Source organism: Canis lupus, chromosome 5 (assembly GCF_048164855.1).
Source record: "Canis lupus baileyi chromosome 5, mCanLup2.hap1, whole genome shotgun sequence".
In the NCBI taxonomy this organism is placed as follows: domain Eukaryota; kingdom Metazoa; phylum Chordata; class Mammalia; order Carnivora; family Canidae; genus Canis; species Canis lupus.
Genome location: NC_132842.1, coordinates 33,952,884 through 33,962,741, shown reverse-complemented (window position 1 = coordinate 33,962,741; position 9,858 = coordinate 33,952,884).

Below are 9,858 nucleotides of genomic sequence, written 5' to 3'. Positions count from 1 at the left end.
AGTTTCATAGGAAGATTTTAAGAAATTTTGTGTGTGTGTATACATGCACACACATATATATATACGTATACTCATATATATATGAGTGAGATCGGCTTTCAATACTTCATTCCTTTCCTGTCTCTGTTAAAATTTGTTATCACGTTTTTGCCAGTATGTAAAACTGATTAGAATGTCTTTAACAACTGTCTATTCTCTGGGCAATTCTGTGAAACATTGGTACATTCTTCTATTAAAAATTTGATTAAATTCACTAGTATAGTGTCTGAGGCCTGGGTTTTCTTCATGAGAATATTTTTAATAATTAATTCAATTCATTTAAGATTATATGATAATTTAGATTTCTATCTCTATTTGGTCAGACTTACATTTTTCTAATAATTAATCTCTTTAGTCTGTATTCCTAAATCATTGCTATCTTCCCTACCGTATTATTATCTTTTTTGACAACTTTGAAATTGATAATGATGTATGCTATCATCTCTAATATTGATTATTTCCATTTTCTGCCTCTTTTTTGATCAATATTCTGGGGGTGTTCATCAATTGTATGAATTTTTCAAAGGGCTAAGTCTAGATTTTTCATTGACCTGTCTGCAGCATGTTTGTATGATATTTTGTTGATTTCTACTTTTATCTTTAATATTTTATCCTTTCCATTTTTTCCTAAAAATAATTATATCAACATCCATCTCAATAAATTTTAAAAAATTAATTTCAAAGCTTTATAGTAAAATTTATAGTAAAGCACATTTTAGTTCAAAATAATCTTTTAATATCCTTTATACTTACTCTTTACCAAATGGGTAACTTAGAAGTACTCTCTGTAATTTCTGAATTTATGGTAATGTTGCAGAGGGAGTGTATGATTTGCAGAGTGGTCAGAGAGTATACCTAGGATTTTAAATCTTTGGAGTGTGTTGTTTTGTGTGACATTATTGAAAGCAGAAAATTCTAGTAATACCTTTGCAGATGGTTTATTTATTAAAAAATATAAGCAATAAATTTACAGTAATAAACAAAAATATTTAAAAATATATCTCTGGTAGAGGTGCCTAGGTGGCTCTGTCAATTAAGTGTCTTATTCTTGGTTTCGGCTCAGGTCATGATCTTGGTGTCCTGAGTTTGAGCCCTGCCTTTGTCTCTGCCCGGTGTCAGATCTGCTTAAAGATTCTCTCACTCTTCCCCTCCTTCTGCTTTCACATGCATGCTCTCTCTCTCTCTCAAATAAATACATAAATCTTAAAAATAGGGATCCCTGGGGGGCGCAGCGGTTTGGTGCCTACCTTTGGCCCAGGGCGCGATCCTGGAGACCCGGGATCGAATCCCACATCGGGCTCCCGGAGCATGGCGCCTGCTTCTCCCTCTGCCTGTGTCTCTGCCTCTCTCTCTCTCTCTGTGTGACTATCATAAATAAATAAAAATTTAAAAAAATCTTAAAAATAGATATATATCTCTGACATCTAAAAGTTTAAGGATATTACAAAAATAGGAAATAGGTAAATTATAGACATTAAATAATTGAAAAATTATAAGCATGGTAAAGTATAATTTGGTTAGATATAATATTTTTTAAGTATGTGGGTTAAATGTACAATATTCTAGAAATGGCTGAAATCTATTTTTTTGTTAGTAAAGTGTATATATTCAATTAAAGCTAAACTATTTACAATTTGTTGTGCGAGCATGAACCATGTCTTTTATTTTATTTTATTTTATTTATTATTTATTTATTTATTTATTTATTTATTTATTTCAGAAGTATAGTTGATATATAATGTTATACAAGTTTCAAGTGTACAGCATGGTGATTTGGCAAATTGTAAACATTATGAAATGGCCTCATAAGTATAGTATTATCTATCACCATGCAAAAATATTACAATATTATTGACCCTATTCCCTACTCTCTACTTGTTATCCCCACGACTAGTTTTGTAACTGGAAGTTCATACCTTTTAATCCCCATCTTTCAAAAAGATCCAGTATGTTATGCTTTTAAAAGGTGTAGACAATAGCTCATAGAGTTTGTAGAACAAACTCCTGCTTCGGTTCCATTTTATTGTGATAAAGTGAACATGGATCCCTTCATCCCTTTAGAGAACTCGGATGGGCAGCAGGTAAGTGTTGAGGAGGGCAGGGGTGGAGATGCAATAGCCAAGTTTCGACAGTGAAATGAAATCTGACAGTTCAGGTCCCTAGGAAGAAGGAGAAGAGAAGTCTTGGGAAGGAAAACGGACACGCAAGGGAGGAGGATTTTATGTTTAGCCACCCCTCTGTGTTTTACATGGTGGACTGATTGAAAATACTTAGTGGAACAATTAGGTTATTTTCTTTATTTTCTTCTTTCTTTCTCCTGATTTATTTTATACTTTATAAACACTCTGATAACAAAACCCAACTGTTAGAAAAAAGCATAAACAACCGATAGCCAAAGATAACAAAGATAGCCAAAGAAATCAACCATTGCTAAACAGACTTGGATAACAATTCATTCTACTTAAGCCTACTGGGGTTAAAATGATGTGCAGATAGGAAGTGGGATCCTGGTCCTTTGAGCTGTCCTCACTGCAGAGTCCAGGCTCAGACCTGTTGCTGATTACACCCGCTGCCCTACTCTGGGTCATCCGAGCACACCTGAGCAGGGAACGGACCAAGGGAATGGGAGTAATGCTTACAGGGCAGTGCAAAGGTCTTGCATGTGGTGGGGAAGGAGGCAGATAGGAAAATAACTATCTGATAGTGGAGGTAGGAGAGAATGATCTAGAGTTTTCTATTGGTGTACTTTTTTTTTTTTTTTGTATATTGTGCACAGATTTTCAAAGGACAACAGGAATATGAATATTTAAAAAAAGGTTGAGGGGAAATGATGGATTCCAGTTAACTAGCTCAGGTTTGCTCCACATATTGCAAGTCTCCATAGGGCTTCTTGGGCTCCTAGTCTGTGAGGATATACACACTCCTCTGTCACAACTTCCCAAATAGATGAGAATTTACCACGACATAGATCTTTTACTGAATACTTCTTGGGGATACAGAAAAAATGATTGCGTTATACAACACACGGAGGTCTTGGCTTTCATTCCCTTTCAATATCTCTGGTTTTCCCCGAGGTTATTCTTCAGTAGCCAATGACCTTACTTGTTTCCCTTTATTTCACACGGTATCGAAATTCTTCAGTGTTGTCAAGGGTGAGTTGGCTCTGGACATTTAGGAAGGAAAAGATCCCATCATTGGAAGAATCTAAAGATTCCCGAGTTGGAATGCGATAGAAGACTCTACTGTGTGGGTCACGGCCCTGCGGATCCTCATCCATGGCTCTAAGAGCCTTATCGGTTGTTTATTCAGGAGAACTGTAACCTCTACTACGGAGTGGGGAGTAAGTGCTGCTTGCAATAAAAGATTTTTCCATAGCCTTGGGTCATTTATAACTTTTGCTTATTTTACTTTGTTTTCTGACTTACCCAAGCTTGAACAGCAGGATAAAATCAATTTTTTCCATATAGGAGCAAACAGCACAATCAGGAACAGAATATAAATAAGATTCTCTTCTAAAGGGTGGGTCAGGGAAATATCAGAATGCCTCAAGTCACTGTGAATTCAAGTTGTGTGTGTTTATAAGATCTGAGAACCATCAACACATTTCAAATTGATCATAACAAAGCAAGAAAAATCAAACAAAAACACAATTTAACCATTTACAAGATACACACAGCCCGTGAATAATTAGATCTGTATCCAAAATATTAATTTTATTTGTTTGTTTATTTATTTATTTATTTATTTATTTATTTATTTATTTATTTATTTATTGACAGGCCTTTTCGCCCATAAACTTAAGAATTTTTAACTGAAATCAATGGGGGTGAAAAAGAGGATGGAAAATTTTGTCTTTCCAAAGTATTTTCATAACACACAGCTTTTCATAAACATCTGTACTGCTTGCTCCATGTGAGGCTCATGGGCTCTGTGTTGTGTTCATGTTGATGGGATATTACATGTGGGCAGTGACGTGCATCCGTGCAGCTGGAAACTGCACCGCCTCTGGGGTCCGTGCTGGTGTGGACCACGGGTCCGCCACGTCCTGGATGTGTTTGCAGACAGGACTGTTCCTGCGTGCAGTACATTGGTGTCATCAGGGTGTTACCACCATCTCTCTCTCACCTCGATGAGCATCTGATGATATTTATCTAGTAACACAACAATAACAAAAACTGTGTGTGATCCAGGCTTCCCAATAGACATACATGATTTTACAAAATGTGTACTGTTCCATCACATGTCAGAGCTTGAGATGCTTCTCTATGGATCCCAAAGTGGCAGGATGCCACAGTGAGACCTGGGGGCATGGACGTGCTGTTACTCACGCACGAGCTCTATGTTGTGATGCAAAAGGTGAAGTGCTGTACACGTGTACACTTCTTCTACTCATCCTGGTTAGCTACCCAAGAGAAAATGCTCTAATGGGTTCTTACAATGTGTAAGAGAATGCAAACATCAACACTTGTAATATTCCTAACAGCCTAATAAAATATTTTTCAACTATCCAGTGGCACAAGACAGTGGCCTAGTTTAGTCTTCAACTTTGAGATAAATCAACACTATTCCCAGGTGGGAAACTTATATTTAAATGCAAGAATCTGAAGAGCCCTGCAGTATCTTATAGGGTAATTTTTATTCTTTTATGAAACTATGTGAAAAATATTTTCCCATGTGGGAAGAACTGAACCGGGGCAGGGGGTGGGGGGTGTCTCTCTGTTCTCTGAACTGGGCTCCACTGGCTTCTACATGGAGGCTTGGGAGGGGGTGCTTTCTCACACCCCCTTTCCCTAATTCTCATCCTTACATACTTCGATTTTCCCCGAGAAATACCCCTTGAAGGATGGTGCCAGGGGAATTGAGACTCTGAGGCTTGGATTGCCTCATGTTCAAACACGTGGTTTGAGTATTAAATAATGAATCATATATGCTGATACCCCTGGGCTCTTGGGGACTCAGTGGTGACATATTGTTAACAGCTTTGCTCCTTTAGTTTATCTGTTAAAAGATCGACACTTCAATTAGTCAATACGAGTAAATTTATCATGGTAATAATAATTTCTCTTCCTTTACATACTGGATAGCTTGAGCATGTGCTGCTTCTTTCAATAAGCATCTGATTTTTAAATTGCCTTTTATTATAATTTACTGAGATATAGTTAACACATAACATGGTGTAAGTTTAAGAACATGCTGATTTGACACATTCACAGACTGCAGCATGATTACCGCCTTAGCTTTAGCTAACACCACCATCATGTCATGGGGTTGACGTGTCTTTTTTGTGGTGGGAACAACACTAGATCTTCAGATGTAGTGTTGCAGCAACTCTGAGTTTTGTGACACTGTGTCGTTGTTGTCTATAGTCACCGTACTGTCCATTAGCCCTTCCTCACTTATTTACTGGTTCCAAGTTTGTGCCCTTAAACAACATCTCCCCAGTCAACAGCCACCTAAGACTACTCAAACTCAAAGGGGACAATCAGAGAGACACTGAAACTATTTATTTATTTATTTGTTTTTGAAGTTTGTTCAGAATTATTTTTCCTGTTAATGTTACCAGGTCATCTCAGTGTGACACGCAGCCTGGGTCTGTGGGCTTTTACAATGTCTTGCTTTTTATGAATTCAGCTGATTAAAAACATTGATTATTGAGGACATCAATAATTGATCCATCACACTTTTGCAGAACTGGATATATGTTTAAGAATTCCTTGTTGAGGGACACCTGGGTGACTCAGTGGTTGAGTGTCTGCCTCTGGTTCAGGGTGTGATCCTGGGGTCCCGGGGTCCAGTCCCACATCAGGCCCCCTGCAGGGAGCCTGTTTCTTCCTCTGCCTGTGTCTCTGCCTCTTTCTCTGTGTCTCTCATGAATATGTAAATAAAATCTTAAAAAAAAAAAAAAAGAATTCCTTGTCATGCCCAGCATGAAAAAATTCCCTCCCAAAGACCTAATATGCTTATGTGATCCTTATGCTAAATTTGGACAAATGAGAGGTTATTTTTCTTGCTTTGCTTTGGTTGTTACAGAAGAAAGAACTTCAGGGTCACTTCTTCAAGGAAATTGTTCCAAACCTTCCCAGTTCATATTCATTTATTATATGATGTCACAGAATCATTTTGTTTCTCCTTGACCACGTAGTTCTTAAAGTACATCTTTGTATAATTATTTAATTTTTCCGTAATGCACCATAGTGTAAACCATAAAGGCCCACCCATGCATATCTGCACACCACTCATTCTCTAATGACTAAACCAGTCCCAGAACACAAATGGCATTTAAGAGGAAGACATTCCCAAATGAGTGAATAAATGAATTTCAGTATCGATATCTTCCCTGGACTTTTTTTCAAAGATATGATTCTCATCCTTCACTTTTCTTCATTTTTCTCATTGACTTTTTTAAAAAGCCACTTCAAAAAGATATATTCCCTGCAAATTAGTGCAGCCACTCTGGAAGACAGTATGGAGTTTCCTTTAAAAATTGAAAATAGTAGAAATACTAAATGATTCAGTAATTTCACTACTGGTTACACAAAGATAATGAAAACATGAATTTGGAAAGATACATGCATCCTTATGTTCACTGCAGCACTATTTATAATAGCAAAAATATGGAAACAGCCCAAGTGTCTGGCAGTAGATGAACAGATAAAGATGATGTGGTGTATATGTACATAGATACATACGTGCACATACATATACATTACTCAGCCATAAAAGAAAATGAGATCGAGCCATTTATGACAACATGGATGGACCTAGAGGGTATGATGCTAAGTGAAATAGGTCAGACAAGGATAAATATACCATATGATTTCACTTGTTTGTGGAACTTAAGACACAAAATGAGCAAACGAAATAAAAAAAACAGACTCTTAAACACGGAGAACAAACTGGTGGTTGCCAGAGGGGAAGTGGGTCAGGGGAGGGTGAAATAGATAAAGGGGGTTATCAGGACAAATATAAGTATGTCACAGAGGTGAAGAGTACAGTGTAGGGAATATAGTCATTGAGGTCGTAATAATGTTTGGTGACAGATAGTGACTGTACTTGGTGAGCGCGGTTAACGTATAGCATTGTTGAACCATTATGTTGTACACTTGAAGCTAGTCTCACGTTCTATGTTAATTATACTTCAATTAAAAAAAATATTTCCTCTTCCCCTCACTAGTTTTCCTTATCCTTTCTTCCAACCATCCATTCATCCATCCATCCATCTGCTCTATCTATCTATCTATCTATCTATCATCTATCATCTATCATCCATCCATCCATCCACTTTATCTCTTTATCCATCTATCCATCCATCTATCCATCCTATCTATCTATCTATCTATCTATCTATCTATCTATCTATCTATCTATATTATCTATCTATCATCTAATCTATCATCCATCCATCCATCCATCCATCCATCCATCCATCCATCTACTTTATCTATTTATCCATCTATCCATCCATCTATCCATCCATCTGTCCATCCATCCATCCTTCCATCCGCCCTATCTATCATCTATCTATCTATCTATCTATCTATCTATCTATCTATCTATCATCTCATCACTTGTGTATATCACTAACACAACTGTTTACTAGGTTTTGATTGTTGTATTATTCAAATTATCTATCAAGTCACTCCAGTGTTTTCCAGTCATGTGCTACTTGTAAAGAAAGGTTGCCTGTAGATTTCTGCTTGGTGTGGCTGGCTGTCTCTGTTCTCTCACGTGAAGTCAATAAGTGATGTCAGACTCTTCCATCAATTCTTCACATGTTTTAATAGCCATTATATTATTTATGAAGTTGAATTCCTTTTTATTAATGGTGAACTAAGAGAAGTTGTATTAAAATTTAATTTACATTTATGGTAATGTTGACACTATAAAAACATGTCTGTATTATTGACAAGAAAGTTAATAATACGTTTGATGGTAGATCCTATTTAATTAGTTGGCTTAATTTTGTTGATTCCCATTCAGGTTTTGTCCATGGAGCATTGCTAATAACATTTGGTATTGTATCAATATTTTACAAACTGTAAAACAATAAACATATAAACTTTACTTTTTTCATCAAACAGCATTGCCTTTTCATACAGTTATTTCACAATCCTATAGTCGTACTCTTAGAAGACACTTTTTTCTTGCTTCGTGCTGTATCCTATTGTTTCATTTCTGTGATTTCTGCATCTCTGCCAAAGTTCCTTCACTTAATTAAATCAAATTCCCTTCTTCAAGTGAGTCTTCCTGGTCTAATAACTGAATCATTTTTCTTTTAAAACAAAAGAAAATATTGATATATCTATTAGAATGTATTTTATTAAAGTCAAATCACAATCATAATTGTAATTTTTTGCAAAGATTATTCTTTTTTCATTGATTTCCATTAGAGTAAATTTATAAGATTTGATAAGAATTATGAACTCCTTCCTAGCCTTTACATTAAAACTTACCATCCAAAGTCCAAATTTCCTTCCAAAATTCATTCTTTCAAGTCTTGGTATTTAATTCTCTGAGAAATTTATTTGACATATGGTTGAAAACAATTAAAGTAATTACATTTTTTATTTCCTTAGCCAGAGAAAATTTCATATGGTGAATCTGCCAAATTAAAACCTTCTGAAACTTTCCCAAGATTTTGGCCCAAACTACATGTTTTCTTCCCATAATATTACTGATAGAATCTGTATTAAAATCCAATTATGTTTTTATATAAATATTATTTTCATTGGAAATTTTTTAAAGCACAGAAACATTTGATATACAATTTCACATATTGTTCTTTTTAGCTTCTTGGGATCAAAAATGAAATTATTCTAAGGCCTGAATTTTACATTTCAAAGAAATTATTTGAAGTTTTACTTATGAGAAGTAAATCATAATAATTATTGAAAGTCTGTTACCTTGATGATTTTTAAATTTTAGCTTTCTTATGAAAGTAGATACAAGTTTTGAAATGAGGGAAGGCTATATCTAGGTAATAATATTATTAGCTTTTGAAGCTTCAGTAAATAATATCAGAAAGTACTTGATTATTTTTAACTATTCCATATATATTAAAAATTCTAATGTCAATCTCTGAGTGTTTTATTTGCTTTCTCAATACTTTTATAGTGTATTTTGTAAATTTTTAGTATAAAGTACTTTAAGTATTTAATTTGTTTAGGTTGTTTCATCTTTGATGATTGCACATTTTATTCATTTGCACCCTGAGTTTGTTTGTTTGTTTGTTTATTTATTTATTTTGCACACTGAGTTTAAATAAAATATTACTTCACCCTGACAATGTATCTACATATTTTACCCTTTGGGATTTAGGGACGTAATGTTTGAGCACCATTTGCTGACATTATGTCATCAGCAGTAGAAATCCACTCATATACTTTCTTGAAATAAAGTGGTTCAATTTTACTCATTTTTACTTATCAAAATAGATTCCTGTCTATTCTGATTTTTACAGTGTTATGAATGTCCCAGAATATTGTTCATTATTAATATCATTTCATTTCCTGCTGTCCCCAATTTAAAGATTCATGCTTATTATAGTTAAAGATCTGAATCCTTATGCAAACTTCACGGTCTTTCCTTTTCACTTTTCTTATTATTATTTTACTAAAAACTCCCTGGTTCATAATAATATTTACATTAGCATTGCTGGTGCATATGTTAAGGAAAATGTGAAAATCAAGTATCTAGAAGGGGCAGCACAGCTACACAGTTTTAGGATGGTAAGCTGGAGGTGCTTCAAATGCACCATTCAGGACCTGATCTGGTCATGGAATCAGCTAGCGGGGATTTGAGATTTGATGACTTCTTGGT